Source organism: Muscardinus avellanarius, assembly GCF_963383645.1.
Source record: "Muscardinus avellanarius genome assembly, chromosome: 15".
Lineage (NCBI taxonomy): Eukaryota > Metazoa > Chordata > Mammalia > Rodentia > Gliridae > Muscardinus > Muscardinus avellanarius.
The window spans coordinates 46,686,012-46,704,023 of record NC_137801.1 but is presented as its reverse complement, the minus strand read 5'-3'; positions in this window follow the sequence as shown (position 1 = coordinate 46,704,023).

The following is an 18,012-nucleotide window of genomic DNA, read 5'->3' as shown; positions in this document are numbered from 1 at the left end:
TTTCAACCCCTTTGTAACAATACCCAGTAGTGGTAGAGCTGGATCATATGGTGGATCTATTCCCAGTTTTCTAAGGAATCTCCACACAGATCTTCATAGTGGCTGAACTAGTTTGCACTCCTACCAACAGTGTAAAAGACTTCCTCTCTCCCTACATCCTTGCCAGCATTTGTTGTTATTTTTTAAATTTTTTATTTGTGCATTATATTCATACATCATATTGGGGTAAAAACCTGTGTCTACATAGATGTACACATCACTGATTTAACCCCTACCCAATTCCCACCCCATTCCCTCCTCATCCCTCCTTCCCTTGCTTGGCTTAGCAGTTGACTTCGATATGTTTAAGTACATTGTGTGTTTTAGAGATTTTTTCTTCTTCCCCTCTCCTTTCTCCTCCTTTAGGTTGTCTTGTTTGCATGAAACTGAAGAGCATTTTTTGTTATTTGATTTCTTTATGATTGCCACTCTGACCGGGGTTCATCAAAATGGGCATTCTGCCAAAAGTGATCGATAGATTCAATGCAATTCTCATTAAAATACCAGCAACAGATCCAGGCATGGTGTTGCACACTTGTAATCCCCACGCTTGGGAGGCAGAGACAGGAGGATCTCGCAGGTTCAAAGCCAGCCTCATTGGCTTAAGAGACCCTGTTTCCAAAAAAATAAAAAAAAGAAAAATAGGTCTGACAGTGTAGCCCGGAGGTAGAAGGGCCTCCAGAAACCCCAGTACCACACACACACACACACAAAATAATAATAATAAAATAAAACAAAACAACAACAACAACAAAAAAACCCCAGCAACATTCTTCATAGACCTAGAAAAATCAATCATGAACTTTATATGGAGAAAGAAAAGACCCAAAATAGCCAAAGCAATTCTCAGCAATAACAATTACGCAGGAGGTATCACAATTCCAGACTTCAAATTATACTATAGAGCAATAGTAGGAAAAACAGCATGGTACTGGCACAATAATAGTTATACTGACCAGTGAAATAGAATAGAAGATACGGAAACAAATATACACACCTATAGTCAATTAATCTTTGACAAAGGGACCAAACTCATACTCTGGAGAAAAAACAGCCTTTTCAACAAATGGTGCTGGGAGAACTGGCTATCCATTTGTAGAAAGATGGAACTAAATCCTTACCTCTCACCATGCACAAGAATCAACTTGAGATGGATCAAATACTTAGAAATTAGAGCTGAGACTGTGAAGTTAGTAGAGGAGAGCATAGGTTCAACACTACAACATATTGGCACAGGCAGTAACTTTCTCAACAAAACCTCCTAAACCCAGGAAATTAAAACAAGAATTAACAAGTGGGATGGCATCAAACTAAAAAGTTTCTTCTCATCAAAGGAAGCCATCAATAGCCTAAGGAGAAAGCCTACAGAATAGGAAAAGATCTTTACCAGCCACCACTCTGATAGGGGACTAATATTCAGAATATACAAAGAGCTCAAAAGTCTCTACACTAGTAAAACAAACAACCTAATCAAGAAATAGGCAATTGAACTGAATAGACACTTTACAAAAGAAAATATACAAAGGGCCAATAGATACATGAAAAGATGTTCTACATCATTATCAATCAGGGAGATGCAAATCAAAACTACACTGGGAAGATCAGCTTATTTTTTTAATTAATTAATTTATTTTTTGGTGGTACTGTGGTTCCTAGAAGCCCTTCTACCTCCATGCTACACTCCCAGACCTATTTTATATATTTTTTTAAAAATTTGGAAACAGGGTCTCTTAAACCAGCAAGGCTGGCTCCGAACCAGCGCAATCCTCCTGTCTCCACCCCCCCCCCCCAAGCACGGGGATTACAAGCGTGCACCACCACGCCCAGCAAGATCAGTTTATTTAACTGCGGTAAAAAAAACAGACTAGCCAGGCTAGCTACTTAGTCCAACACTCAGTCCAGAGTGAGAGGACTAGCTGAACTTACAAGGGGTTTTTAAAGGTGAAAAACATGCACAGGTGACTCAGGGTAGGGGGGAGGCCCATTGTTATTGTCTGACAAAACTGATTAGCCTGTGTTGGAGTGTGTGTGGGGGGGTGTTATTTCTGGAGTGGGGCTCGGTGTTCCAGGATATAAGTAGGGTGTTGGTCTATGCTTGTTACATTTAAAATAATAGCCTCCACTGATGTTGCTTTTAATTCCCTGAAAACCTAGGGAGGAACAAAAGGAAACAATTTTGGCTTCTTGGGCACAGTGGGGGAATTCCAGTAACTGTGGGGTCACAGCTCGTTCAAACATGGAGTCTCTCTTGTTCTGGCCTTACATGAGTCATTTTGATGATTGTTATATTTTCTTCCTTTGGGGGAAATAGGAGAGGATTTACTTCTGATATTTAGTGTGAAAACCTGTTGGAGGTACAGAAGCTAAAATTCACAAAAATGTGGGAGTGTCTTCTCCAAACTGGCCCCTTCCTTCTTTTTAACTCTCAGACTTGTCAGCACTGGGCCTCTCACTTGTCCAATGTACTCTAGGCTTTTCTACTCTAGTCCTAGTTTTCATAGGGATGTTTGCTACAGGATGTTGTTATCCTTTGTTTTCACCCATCTCTCTTGTACTGAACACAGCAGATGGCCTATTGATCTCACTTTTATTATGGATTGAAGAAGAGCTGTTGATCTTTCTAGATTTTCAAGTCTTTCACTTGTTCAGACACAAAGATGGCTTTCAATTTCTTACCAGCTTGATCAGAAAGTAGAGCCTGTATTCATTATTTTTATTGGTGCATTATAGTCATACAACTTAGTGGAGTACAAGATGGTAGAGGCATACATACATCACTCGATTAGCCCTTACTCAATTCCCAACCCCTTCTTTACCCCCTCCTTCCTTCTCATGTTTGGCTTAGTGATTGATATGTTTGTGAATGTACATCCCAAGTGCTGAGATTGCATGTGTGGGCCACTGTGCCTTGCTTGGAGTATCTCTTTCTAATGAAATATGTATTTTTTTTCTTACACTATTTTGAAATTATATTGAAGGGTCCGAGAATCACCCACCAACCCAAATAACGAAGGACTCACAAGAGATGTAAAATCAAGCAGGGTTTATTGTGCTGCAGCTCTTACTGGCAAGCCAGGGTTAAGTCTCCTTCACAAGCCTAACTCATTCAGAGGAATTGTCCAGCAGCTACCAGAGGAATGATTCCTTCTGGCCGAGCTAACATTCAGCCTCTTAGTAAACAAGTGGTTGGAGCTCAACCACGAGCCCCAAACAGACCTTACTTTTATAATCCCAGAAGGGGCATTCACATATCCCAATACAGCCAGTAGGTTTACAAGTGCAGCCATCTTGTTCTTTGCAGCTAGCTAGCCAATAGATTTACAGAGTAAACAAGTGCAGCCATGTTGTTCTTTGCAGCTATCTTGTTCTTTGTAGTCATCTTGTTCTTTGCAGCCATCTTGTTCTTTGCAACATTCTTAACAGAAACACACTTTGGAAACATTCTTAACAGAAAACACTTTGGAAACATTCTTAACAGGAAAACAAGTTCCAGACACTTTAACTTACTTCTATATCCTAATTTTATAAGGGGAATGTGATGGCCCTCTCAATACTCTTATATTCCTAATTTTATGAGGGGAATGGGATGGCCCTCTCAATACTCTTACAATATGAGCAACTTGATTTTTTTTTGTCCTTTTCTTTTCTCTTTTTCTTCTTCCTTTATTTTTATCTTATTTTTGAATGTGATTTTTTACTTTTTATTTTGTCATCAAATGGTTAAAACTCTAAGACAAATTAAGGTTATTAGTTGGCTTGAAAATATCTCAAAGAGGAAAGGAAAGGTATTCTGACTATTCAAATGCAGTAATATTAGTAAGAGACCTAAGAATTCCCCATTTCAAAATAATGAAACTTCTTTTAATGAATAATTTTAACTTTAAAACTCTAACTCTTAATTGGAAAGATGGTAAAATGTCCCAATTTTTCCAAGGTAAGTGTTCTGTAACTATATATTTTAAAAAATATATAATAATTAGCTTTCTATTCATTAATGCATTTTGATGGAAAAGCTAGTCTACTTAATATTCAGAATATAATTAGAATTTTTCTGCTTACACTAAAGAAATAATATATTTTTGCAAATAAATTAATGACATGTTTTATTTAAAATTTTAGTAGTAACTCAATTTCTAATGTTGGAATCATTTTCTTACTGTGTTATTTAATAAGTTAAGTTTGTATTTTAATTTATTTTAAATTTGAAATATCTGTTTGACTCTCTTTGTAAAGAAAAAACATGTTATATTCTTGTTGTTTCGAAGCTAATGAAATATTGAATTTGAATGAAGAAGCTTTTTATGACTTGAGCTACTTCTTTAATAAAATCTCAGTGGCTCTCAGACATTGTCTTTTTATTAGACTATAAGATAATATCCCTCAGCTAGGAGGAAGACGTCCTGAAGTAGCACATATTGATTGTGTTATTGTTTAGCAAAATTCAGTAGGAATTTTTTTCTAGAACTCACAGACTTTTAGTATTGTGTACCTGTTTCCACTCCCCCTTAGGCACAATTTCTTTGTATCTAGTGAATGTCTTTTTACAAAAACTATGTACCCCATCCCTGCTATTAGAGCCTGCCAATTTTTACATAGAAGCTTCCTCCATATTATCAGTTTTCCATGGTTTCCCCCTTCCTTTCTTCTTTTCAATGCCTTCCCAGGATCCCCACATCTTGCTTTATGACTATCCCTTTCCTCTCCAAATCAAGCTCATATTTATTTGCATAGGATCTACCTAAAGAATGCTAAATGAAGAATGAGTGTGATGGCATATGCCTGTAATTCCAATACTTGGAAGGCTGAGACAAAAGATTGCAGTTTTGAGGTAACCCTCAGCAACTTAGTGAAGCCTTCAATAACTTAAAGAGAACTTGTTTCAAAATAAAAAATAAAATAGGACTAGGAGTGTAGCTCAGAGGTAGAATACCTCTGAGTTCAATCTCTAGTATCACACATACACACAAATAATATTTTTATTATTTTTCTTACATACACACAAAGAATATTTTTATTAAATTATTCTTTCTTACCAGCATAACAGTTTCTTACTTCATTATTAATTTATTCCATATTAAGTCTAAAAATCCTCTGATTCCTTGAAATATATTATTTTTCATTATAGCCACACCAATGTCCCTGTCATCCATTTATATTTATTTATTGTTTATTTTCTCATTGTTGTTCTCTTCAGTTTCTATTTCTTGTGTGGTTTTCTTGTTGTTCTTGTTTGTTTGATTTTCTTGACAATTAACCACATAATTGATGTACTCATTCTGAGTTATTATAAATAAAAGAATTTTTAGGTAATATCTGAAAATATATCCTTTATTGTTTTTTCTTTATTCATTTAAATTTTGCTTCTTTTCATCATCCTTCCTTTTCTCCCTTGTCCATTTTTTCTGCCTTCTTTTCTTTTCTTAACATTTGAATAGGGTTTGCTTCCTCTGAAAGCCAAATTTAAATTTGATCCCTAATGTAACACTGTTGAGGGGTGGTAGGTCGTTTAAGAGGCAATCAGTTTATTAAGAAGCATTCACACCTTTCTTGTGACTGAGTTGCTTATGCAGGAGTGAGGAATTGCTTCTTCTTGTGGCATTGGATGAGTTACTGCAAGAGAAGTTGTCATAAAGTAAGCCTTCCCTTGTGTGCTTTGTTTTTCCCACTTGTGTCCACTCACCCTTTCAACTTCTTCCATGTTATTAAGCAGTACAAAATAGTCACCAGGTATAGCTCCTGAGTTTGGACTTCCCAGCCTCCATCACTGTGAACTGAAAAAACATGTCTCCAGAGTCCTGGCTCTCCATTCCCAGGTATTGTTATAGTAACATAAAACAGATTAAGACACCTTATTTATATTACTAACTTTTCTCTCTTCCTCCTCTTCATTCCACCTAAAGACATACCACAAAAAATTAGAAATAACATGTATAGGCAATGTTCTTATATGTCATTGTATCATGGTATCTAATCTCTGTTTTTGACTTTTAAAATAGAACTACCAAGTTTTTTCTACATAGGAGCATGTAAGTAAGTTTAGCTACTGGTATGTAAGAAAAGTTACACATAAGATTTCTAGGTTGTATCCTTGTACCCTATTCTTCCTTAATGTGGGCTAAAATACCCAGAATTAATACCTGTAAGCCAACTTTATCCATTTAGAAAGGTCAGCCTCATAGAAGGGATACCATTTGAGTTGTATCCTGAAAAAAATATTTTTATTTTATTTTATTTTTTGCAGGTTTGGGAATGGAAACTAGAGGCATTTGACCTCTAAGCTACACCCCATGCCCTATTTTTTATTTTTTATTTTTAAACAGGGTCTCACTAAGTTGCAGAGGGCTTCACTGAGTAGCTGATATCTGGACTGGAGACAGAGCAGGATATCTACATATCAAATGACCTGCCTAGGGGTTAAAAGATTGGCTATAAGAATACTCTGTGACCAAGAATCTTGGAGGAATTCTTTTGAACCACCTCCTCATGCTATTCCTGAATAGTATGGGACTGTAACTGTCTTCTGTATTTCTATCTTTTTAATAAACTCCTTTAAATCTTCAGCAAGAGTCCTGGCTATTGCATATTTATCCTTAGCTCAGGACAAGAACCTGTGTTTTTATGGGAATTGTTTCTGGGAGCCTAACAAGGGTCCCCAGGGACAGTTCCCCCAAATGGTAACAGTCATCCAAAACCATAACACTTGCTAAAAGTATTTTATATGTATTACATTCTCAAAATGACCTATGAGCATGATATCACTTTTTCCAATTTTTTATAAGAAGATGGAGGCTCAGAAGTATTAAATAAAGTCCCAAGGTCATAAGTTTAGTAAGTAAAAGCATAGGATTGAACTAGTTAACATTTGATCCAAAGCTGACTACTGTGCTGGTACTGTTTAATAAGTACATTATGTTCATTCTAATATAGATGGAACCAAGCCACACAGGCAATTAACTAATCTATCTATGTGACCTTCTGTATATAACTCTAGATTAAAAATATATATCGCTGAGTAAAACACTAAAAGTTAAAAAGATTTTAAAAATTGCCCTTTGATACAGCAAATAATTTTATATTTATTTTAGTGGAAAAAGAATATTAGAATTGCTTATAGGAACAATTTTCAGATTTTTATTTTTGCCTTATAAAATTATACCTTAGGTAACATTTTGGTTAGTTTGGGGATTGCATTATGAGTTCTTAGATATTCATCCATCTTTCTTTCTTCTAAGTAACAAATCTATATTAAATATTAATTATATTGGCTGTGGACCAGTAAAGTTAGAACCAAATTATCTCTTAACAAGGTTTTCATTTCTTTGATTCACACTGTTTGGCTTTTAAGCAGGCTGTGTGTATGCTTTATGACTGAGGCACAAGCATTTAACAAATATTTATTTTCTTGTTGTTGTTGTTGTTATTATTATTATTATTATTATTATTATTATTATTTATTGGTACTTGGGTTTCTGGAAGCCCTTCTACCTCCGGGCTACACTCCCAGACCTATTTTTACATTTTTATTTGGAAACAGGGTCTCCTAAACCAGCGCATCTTCGAACCTGCGCGATCCTCCTGTCTCTGCCTCCCAAGCACAAGGATTACAAGTGTGCGCCACCACGCCCGGCTCTTATTATTTTTAAAGAATTCATATTAATATAAAACTACCTGACTGTATATAGTCATTGTTTTGGTTCCACCATCATCTGTCTTATCTAGGATCAATGCTATATTTGATGACCTTTCTACGCTGTAGGAAACTGGTACTATAGAATCTGTACGTATGATTAAATTTGAAATATTAATTCAATTTAATTGTTTTATTTATTTATGTATTTATTTATCTATTTATTTAGTCATACTGGAGATGAAACCCAAGGGAATTCTATCTCTTAGCCACAACCCCAGCCCTATTTTTTATTTTGAAACAGGGTCTCACTGAGTTACAAATGGCCTCACTACATAACTGAGGCTGTCCGCAAATGGCGATCCACTTGTCGCAGCCTTCTGAATGCTGAAATTACAAGTGTGTGCCACTCTCCCCAGCTCATTATTTAATTTATTTTAAGTTTTAGTATCCCATTAGTTTCATGTCTCATTACATTAATGGTATACTTCTTACTTTTGAATAAGGACCCCATATTTCTTTTCTTTTTTTTTTTCTTTTTTTTTTTTTTTGGTGGCACTGGAGTTTTTGGAAGCCCTTCTACCATCCGGGCCACACTCCCAGACCTATTTTATATTTTTATTTGGAAACAGGGTCTCTTAAGCCAGCTCAGCTGGCTTCGAACCTGCATGATCCTCCTGTCTCTGCCTCACAAGTGCAGGGATTACAAGCATGTGCCACCATGCCCAGCCAAGGACTCCACATTTTTATTTTGCACTGGGGCCAGAAAATTATATGGCTATTTCTGCCTATCAATCACATGCTAAATCATATTTTATTAATTATTCTAGCAACTAAGAAAGGAAGAACAAAATTTACAATGAAATATTAGCACAATAGCAGATCATTTGGGGTACGTATTTTGATTGAAACAAATTTATACCTGCCTTTTTTCAATTTTGATTTTATTTCTCTTTATATCTTGTATATATGAGGAAAATATTATTTTGCATTTATCTTTAAAGATATTAAATGTTATTATATACCCATCTTGGGTTACTATTAAGTAACAAACACTGAAATAATTATATTATAATACTGCCTTGAATTCAATTGAAACTTGTTTTATATGTGAGTTATTCAGTAGAAAGTTATATAGATCAGTGTAGAGGTTTCTCAGAAGAGTTAGGCTGGAACTACCATATGACCCAGTAAAAATACTCCTGGGAATCTTCTCAAAAGAAATCAAAACAGAATATTATAATGTTTGCATATCCATGTTCATAGCAGTACAATTTTTTTAATTTTATTTATATGTGGAACATATTGAAAATGGTATACATTTAGACTGTGCTTGGTGCCCTTTCCCCACCCCAAGTTCCCCTTTCCCCCTCCCAACAATGAGTGTCCTGGTTAACCATGCTATATTCATACTTTTGCACATATCCAGATATAACTCCTCCATTAATCAACCTTAGCCTTCTTCCTCTCTTATCCTTACATTCTTGCTTTGCTGATATTTTCTCTCCATTATCTGGAGTCCCTCTGGTATCCCCAATGCTCCCTAGTTTGGGCATATTAGAGAAAACATATGTCCCTTCTCTTTCTGTGCTTGGCTGATTTCACTTAACATAATGTTCTCCAGATCTTTCCATCTTCTTGCAAATGGCATGATTTTTTTCTTCTTTATAGCTGAATAGAATTCCATTGATAGCAGCACAATTTTCAATAGCCAAATTATGAAACCAGCCTAGGTATCCATCATGAATCAGAAAGTTTGACATATACAAACAATGTAATTTTACTTAGCCATAAAGAAGAATAAAATCTTGACTTTTGCAGGAAAATGGATGTAACTTGAGAATATTATACTAAGCAAGTAAAGTCTATGAAAAAATGAGTAGATGTGTGTTTTCTCTTTTATGAAAGCTAAAGAGATGTTTAGAAACATGGGCAACATAAGCTAGAGGAGCAGACACTCCAGGGGAGTGACTGAGGTGGATCAGAGACAAGAAATAAAGTCATAAAAAATGTAATAGAAAAAATAACACTATGAATATATACAAAATGACCAATTCCAAAATCAAACACATGCATGGGGAGAGGAAGAAAGGAGAAAATGAACTGGTGGGGAGGGCACCAAGAAATATATATCTGCATCTGCCTGTCACTCTATACTCCAGTATAATTAAAATTTACAATGTAGCAAATAAAAAAAACATATTATAATTAGCATTTTATCATGACAGAAAAACTCTCTTCTCTTAAAATCAAACAATATTCCCCCAGTAGCAATACCTATAACAATAACATACCTCCTCTTAGTTTCAAATTCAATTTTCTCCACGTTATTTGTAAATAAATATTAAGATTCTGCTTTACTTTCTCAGCTTTTACTTTGTTATAGGGTAATTTTGTAAAACTTCTTTAACTCTCAATGTTTTGCTCAGATTTATTCTCTAATCTTGAGGTGGATTACTTGTCTATATGGCTTGGTTTCATAGATATTGGAAAGGCATACTGTACTTATTGAACAGTATAGCACAGTAGTTAAGAGTTCAGGCTTTGTGTCTAGAAATAACAAGTTTCAATACCATTTCTTTCACTGATCTTATTTCCTTGGGAAATTATTTCATATTTCTGAATAGTATACAACTTAATTTCTTTTATTAATTTTTTAATTTTTATGTAGAACATATTGAAAATGGCATATATTCAGACTGTGCTTGGTGCCCTCTCCCCACCCCATTTCCTATTCTCCCCCTCCTAACAGTGAGTTTCCAGGTTAATCATGCTATATTCATACTTTTACACATATTCGGATGTAGCTCCTCCATTAATCCACCTCAGCCTTCTTTCTCTTCTTTCCTTCCATTCTAGCCTTGCTGAGTTTTCCGCTACATTATCTGGAGTCAAAAATGGACAAACATTTTCTCTAATGTGCCCAAACTGGGGAGTATTAGGAATACAACTTAATTTTTAATCAATTAATTCCAAGTTGTATCATAAGAAAATATCAAATTCATGAAATTTTTGGTGCTTTTAGGTGACCCATCCTTAAAGGTATTTTTTTAAATGACATAATCAATCAGAAGAAAAAGTAAATGACTTAGAATAAACCTGTTGTCTGCAGTTACTTTCTTAAAAACTAGCTCTCTGTATCTGGAATGGAAAGAAAAGGAGTCATTGTATTAGCACAAAGTATACACTAAAGAGGATTTGCTGTAGAAAAAATAGTTGTGTAGGATCCTTAGTTATAAATGATTGGCCAATTATTCAAAATAAAAGAAATCTCATGTCCTCAGAACTGACACCATTTTAGACCCCAATAAATTTTAAAATATAAAAAATACTGCATATATTGCATATGTATTAGTCATCTTTGGCTGTCATAGCAGAGTATTATAGACTAGGTGGCTTAAGTGATAAGCTTTTATTTATCAGAACTCTGTAAGCTGGGAAGTTTAAGATCAAGGTGCTGGCAGATTCAGTTTCTCATAACAGTCCTATTCTTGGTTTGCTGACAGCTGAATTTTGGCCATCTCTTCACAAGGGAGAGGGGAACTCTAGTGTCCTCTATTCTCCTAGTGAGGGAACTAGCCACACTTAATTACATCTCTTACTTATACCATCACTTCGAGGGACAGCATGCCAACTTTAACTTTGGGAGGACATTTTCAGCCTGTCACATCCTGCTCCATGTTAATGGTTTTCCTACATCCAGAATACATTCATTTTGTCTCAACAGCACCCAGACTTAACTAGTTCCAACATCAATCAGAAGTCTGCAGCCAACAGTTTCATCTCAGTACCTAAATAAAATATGAATGACACTTGAGAAAAATTCTTCAGCTGTGAACCTGTAAAACTAGTTATATGGCTTCAAAATACAATGGTAGGATAGGCATAGCATAGACCATCTCATTACAAAAGGGGAAGAAGAGAAGTGAGGAATAGGACTATAAGTCCAAAATCCAATGAGGCAAATTCCCCTGGATCTCATGTCTTACATGATTATCTTTGGCTCACAAATCCACTGGTGTGACAACTTCACTCAAAAGCTATTGGTAGCAGGGTACCTTGCACCTTCAATTTAGAAGGTCACCACTTACTACATTGCTATCTGAGGCTCTGGTCAGGGGTATCATGGCCACCAAAACTGTTGACACCAAGGAAGAGCCAATACTGCCCCTGGGCTTGTAATGGAAGAAGTTTTGATGATTTTTGAGGTTTTTTTTCATATCAATATTCCCTTTTCTTAAGGAGTAGCATACATTTCCAGCCAAATAACTATCATTCCATCTTATAGAATCTAAAAAATCTGACAGTTTTTCTTTACTTTGTGCCATCTTTATCTCCTGCAGTTTAGACCATAAGTCTTTCTGTGAGGATGACTTAGAAAGTCCATGGATCACATTCATACTATATCATCAGCAAAGGGCTGTTTGAAAATTTCTAATCATTTAAGTTCTGAGTCCTTTTTGATTAACAATTACTTCTTCCACTCATTTTTCTCTTCTTGCATTTTACCATAATCGGTCAAGAGTAATCAAGTTTTTCCTTCAACATTTTGCATAATCGTTTCAGTTAAATATCCAATTCCATCACTTATAAGTTTTACCTACCACAAAACACTAGAAGACTTTAGCATAATATCTGAGGCCAAGTAACTAATAAAATGAAGTTTGATTGGCTCACAATTCTGGTGGCTGGAGAGTCTAAACAGCATGGTGCCATCATGCTGGTGAGGGCCTTCTAGCTGTATCACGACATGGATCCAGAAGTGGAAAGATAACCAGCACCTGCAGAAAGAGAAGACAATCTCATGGCTAAATAGGAATTAAGAGAGATTCAGGGGCCAGACTTGCTCTTTTTTATTTTAGAAACAACCTAATTTTCTTGGAACTAATCATAGCCTCTCAAAAATTATATTGATCCATTTTTAAGGTGAGACACTCAATGATCTAACCACTTTTCTCTGACTTCTTAAAGAATTCACCTCAACAGTCATACAGAACCCAACACATGAGCCTTTGAATAACACAATTAAACTATGTCCAAACCATAGCACTATCACTCAGTTCCAAATTCAATTTAGATATTTTTATAGTAGCACTTCACTTCATGATCCTACATTGGAATCAGTAGAATTGACTATAAATGACTAGTTTATGTGATTATGGAGGCTGAGGATTTCCACAATCTGCAACCATCTAGTTGGAGAATCAAAAGGAGCAGTGTTGTAGTTTCAGTTTGGGTCTGAAGTTCTGAGGATAAGAAGTGACATGAGTTTGAGTACAAGTCCTGAGGTCTGAAAATCAGAACAGCCAATGGTGTAAGAACCTCAAGAGCAGAAAAATATTAGTGTCCAGCTCAAATAGTTATTGAGAGAGAATACCTTCCCTCTTCCTCTGCCTTTTTCTTGAATGTAGTCCCTCAATACAGTAGATGTTTTCCTCCTTCTACTAGTTTAAATGATAGTTCATGTTGAAACACCCCCACAGAAACACTCATAAATAATATTTGACCAAATGTCTTGATACCCTGTAAGATAGTAAGTAGACAAATGAAATTAACTAACAAAGAATGATAAATTATTTTTGTCTTCAAAATCATGTGCAGAAGAATTGAAGACACTGACTTGTTCTACAACAAAAAGCAATCAAACAAAAACAAAGTGAGGAAGAATCTAATGTATTTTTCTAAAAAAATCATTATTTTAAATATAAACTTGTAGCAGGGTGTGGTAGCACATGATAATAATCTTAGTACTTGGGAAGGTGAGACAAAATGATTGCAGTTTCACAGATAGCTGCCGTTACTTAGTCCTCTGCAACTTAGTGAGACTCTGTTTCAAAATTAAGAATAAAAAATAGTTGGGATGTAGCTCTGAGGTAGAATGCCCCTGGATTCAATTCCCCATACCACAAAAATATTGAATATGTTTTAGTCTACAAAAAGTGAATAAAATTTAGAGCTTTCTTTAAATCATAAAATAATAATTAAAATGGTCATTACTTGCTCTAAGGACCTGATTTTAGCAGCAGGATATTGATGAAGTTCCCTTGCCAAAGGTAAGATAATGCCCTAAATTGATGGAGTGGAAAAACCAGGCAAGATTTCAGAGGTCTGTATTTTCAAGCCTTTTTTTTTTTTTTTTTTTTTTTTTTTGCGTGTCTGGGGATGGAACCCAGGGGCATTCAACCTCTGAGCTACACCCCCTGCCCTATTTTTTATTATTTATTTTGAAACCAGGTCTCACTGAGTTGCAGAGGGCCTCACTAAGTAGCTGAGGGTGTATGCGAACTGTGATCCTCTAGTCTCAGCCTCCCCATTGCTGGGATTACAAGCGTGCGCCACCACCCCAGGCTCTCAAGACTTTTTAAAATTGATTTCTATACCAGGGAATGTGTGATGCTCCATTGAATTAAAGATGCTCATTATTGTTGCGTGGAGTCAAAAGTGAAATATGGCCCTGTTCAAACTGAGTCTAATCCTCTGGGATAACCAAAGTACTTTTAAATCACCACCTGATTAATTGTAGATATATAATAAAAAAATTCAATTTCCTAATGAATGTTCTTAAGCAGATGTTTGTCTATTTTTCTGAATGAGTTGTTAGGGTCATGGTTATTTGAAGTGGGTTCTTGCTACAAAAGTAACATATACATTTATTTACATGAAGTCACAAATTCCTTTAGTTTCTTTTTTCTCTCATTAATGGATTTATTAGGATGGTAATAAATAGATATATTGGAAACTATCTGAATATAGGTGAGCTAACTTATCATGCAGCAAAGACATTTTAGTTTTCAGAACAGAAATTTTCCTTTAATACTTAAAAAAATTAGATTGTATCCTGAAAGAAGTGTAACTATATGGCTATTTGTTTTGTTGTTGTTGTTTTTGTTTTTGTTGTTGTTGTTGTTGTTTTGTGGGGTTTTTGTATTCTCTTTTCTTTTGGCAGGTCTGGAGATGGAACCCAGGGGCATTCTACCTTTGAGCTACACCCCTGCCCTGTTTTTATTTTTTATTTTAAAGCAGGGTCTCACTAAGTTGCAGAGGACCTCACTAAGTAGCTAAGGCTATCTGTGAATATTGATCCTCCATTCTCAGCCTCCCTAATGCTGGGATTACAAGCTTGCACCACCATGCCTGGTTTGTAGTCTCTTAATTCATTAAAATATATTCCTTATTTAAAAAATCAACTCAAAAATATACCTACTCAAACATTTTGTGGTGATATCTAATGAAGTTATTGGCCTAAGAATGATATATCTTGATTATCAAATAATTCTAGTTTCTTTGAGCTGGCATAGTCCATATTTTTAAATAGATATATCTTATATCTTAGCATTTTTATTAGAGTACACTTGAGAATATTTATAAGACTATTCCTTTGTTAAAATATAATATGATTTTCAATTGAAACACTCAATTATACTGCTTTGAACATTTCCTAGGTAGAGATTATAGTCTCAGAAGACTGAGTGAGGTACAGAGAATGGTCAGTTCTATGTCTGTTTTTTAATTTATTGAAAAATTCTTTTTTCTTGGATTTAATCAAAAGTGTTTTTGAGATGAGGGGATTTAAAGAAGCAGAAAAATAGTTAATCTAAAGAAATTTGAATAATAAAACAGAAAATCCAGCAGAAGACAAAGCAATTTTGGATTCTTATTCATATGGTGATAGTATCTGTAAAGGCTGTCATAAAGAAGCTAATTAAAAAGAATATCCTGTCAGTACAGAAAGAGCACAAAAGAAACCTAAGAATTTTACTTTGAAGAATATTATTACAATGTGAACTGGCAGATGAAAATATTCTTCATAATGCCTGGTCTCAATTGTTGACTGTACCTGGTGAACGACTCATTTTCACTTCATGTCCTGTCTATATTAAATGTCAGTGTTGGCCCAGAGTCCAACTCCTAATTTATTAATTATCATCAAGGAGATTATTTCAAGCAAAATAAAACTGGATCAAAGAAATAAAAAGCTCTACAGCACTTTACATAGACTTTGACCCCTAGGTTCTAATTTCTTATGATAACTTACATGTACATGCTTATTTAAATAAGCAACTTCAGATCTTTCTGCAGTAATTATCTGTGAGTAGGTGAATTGTTTCAGTGAAATTCAGAATATTTACTAGCTTCAGTTGTTTAGTTTGAACATGTCTTGGGCAGGTCTCTATACTATATCACCAGCAATTGTGTTGATAGACTCATCTTCTGGATACTCCATCATTTTAGCGAGTGACCTTTGGCTCATGATACTATTAATCTTAGTTCTGAATTACCATTAATATCTGGCAGGAAAATGTATCTGTTTTGATTCAAATCATAGGCTAAGTAATGTTAGCAAGTGAAATAATCTTGCCTACATAAATATTCTTTCTTCTTAATACAAAGGCGAGAACAGAAACACAACCTATCACTGAGCAAGTTTCAATAAATTTATATGGATGTAAGAAAGCACACGAGTGACCATAAAGTTAGGATAAAACCTTACAAACTTTATATAGCAAATATGAAGAAAGATTAAAAAAAACATTCTTTAATCTCTTTGAAAGACAAAGGTCTAAACTTCCTGTCTCTGGTACATCTCCTGAAAAACCCCTAAGCTACATCTATAAGAACATTTTATGTATTTAGAGTTTATGTGGCCTACAGTTTTAGAGATGGCTCTGCACTGTAAAAACTGGAGGCTAAAATTAATTTCTAGAGAGATTTGTCTTTTTTTCAAAGGTTATCATAAAGATCTGAATTTACTGTTTCCAAGGAAACACTTTAAAAAAGAAAATTCATCTATTTGCCCTTTATAGCAGATAAACTTATTTTCATTTATTTTCACTCCTATACTAAGGTGCCACATACAGATTTAATTACATATATTCCTGTTTTGTCATAGGAATTTCAGTGGAAACATAATGTATAATCACAAAGGGTAAGGTGCAGAGAGTAATAACTCCAAACAGAATCTTCAACTTAGAAACTAGTTGTAAGCATTGTATAATTGTGTCACTAATGATAATTGCTTTTATTTTGTTTTCTCAATCATATTTTAATTACATGTGCCCAAGATCTCCCAGATGTTGACATCACCCACAAAAGAATAACACCTTCTATATTGCGCCCACCTGAGGATTTGCAATAGAAATAAAATATAAGCTACATGTGGAAGTTTAAATTTCCTAGTAGCTATATTTAAAAAGCAAAACATTTGAATTGTGCTGCTATGAACATGGGTATGCATTTATTACTGTGGTTCTCTGATTTTATCCTTTTTGGAAAAATACCCAAGAGTAGTGTACCCAAATCAGATGATTGATCCATTCCCAGTTTTCTGAGGAATCTCCACACTTATCTCATACATGCTGAACTAAATTGCAATTTCATCAACGATGTACAAGAGTTCAAAATTACCCATACCCTTGCCAAAATTTATTGTTTTCTGAATTCTTGATGGTTGCAATTCTGATTGGGATTAGATGAAATCTCAATGTAATTTTTTTTTTTTTTTTTTTTTTGTGTGTGTGTGTGTGTGTGTGTGTGGTACTGGAGATGGAACGCGGGATCATTCTACCCCTGAGCTACACACCCTGGCCCTATTTTTTATTTATTTTAAAACAGGCTTTCACTAAGTTGCAGAGGGCCTCACTAAGTAACAGAAGCTGGCCATGAACCTGCCATCATCCTCTTAGCCTACCAAGTACTGGATTACAAGTGTAAGCCACCACACCTGGCTTTCAGTGTAGTTTTGATTTGTGTCTTCCTGATTGCTAATGATGTTGAAGTTTTTTTATGTATTTAGTAGTCATTTACATCTTTTCTTTGGTGATGTTTATCCATTCAGTTGCCCATTTCTTGATTGGTTTTTTTTTTAGTATAAATATTTTAAGTTGTGTGTATATTTTAGACATTAATCTTCTCTTTAGGTTTTGATATTTTCCTTTGATGAACAAAAACTTTTTAGTTCATTGCCATTTAACTTATTACTTTTTTAAAAAATTCCTAAATTATGAGGGTCTTGTTGAGGAAGTTCCCACCTGTGCCTCAATTCATATCATTCACATCTCACATGCTTAGTAACAGCTGTGTGTGACTAGTGCCTATCATATTGGACAGCAGAGTTCTATCAAAATTTCTATAGAACATGGGGTGCCTTCTATATGTAGTGGTAACTCACATAATTTTATTCCAAGGTTTTTGAGTTGTTGGTTAATGAGATATTTTTCCAATATTCTTATGGCTTGTGGGTTATGTAAATAATTACAAGCATCCTTTTCTATCTCTCTGAGTTCCAAATCAATTGAAAATCAGTCAGTCCCAAGTTTTATACAGATACAGTCAAAATATCAACTTCA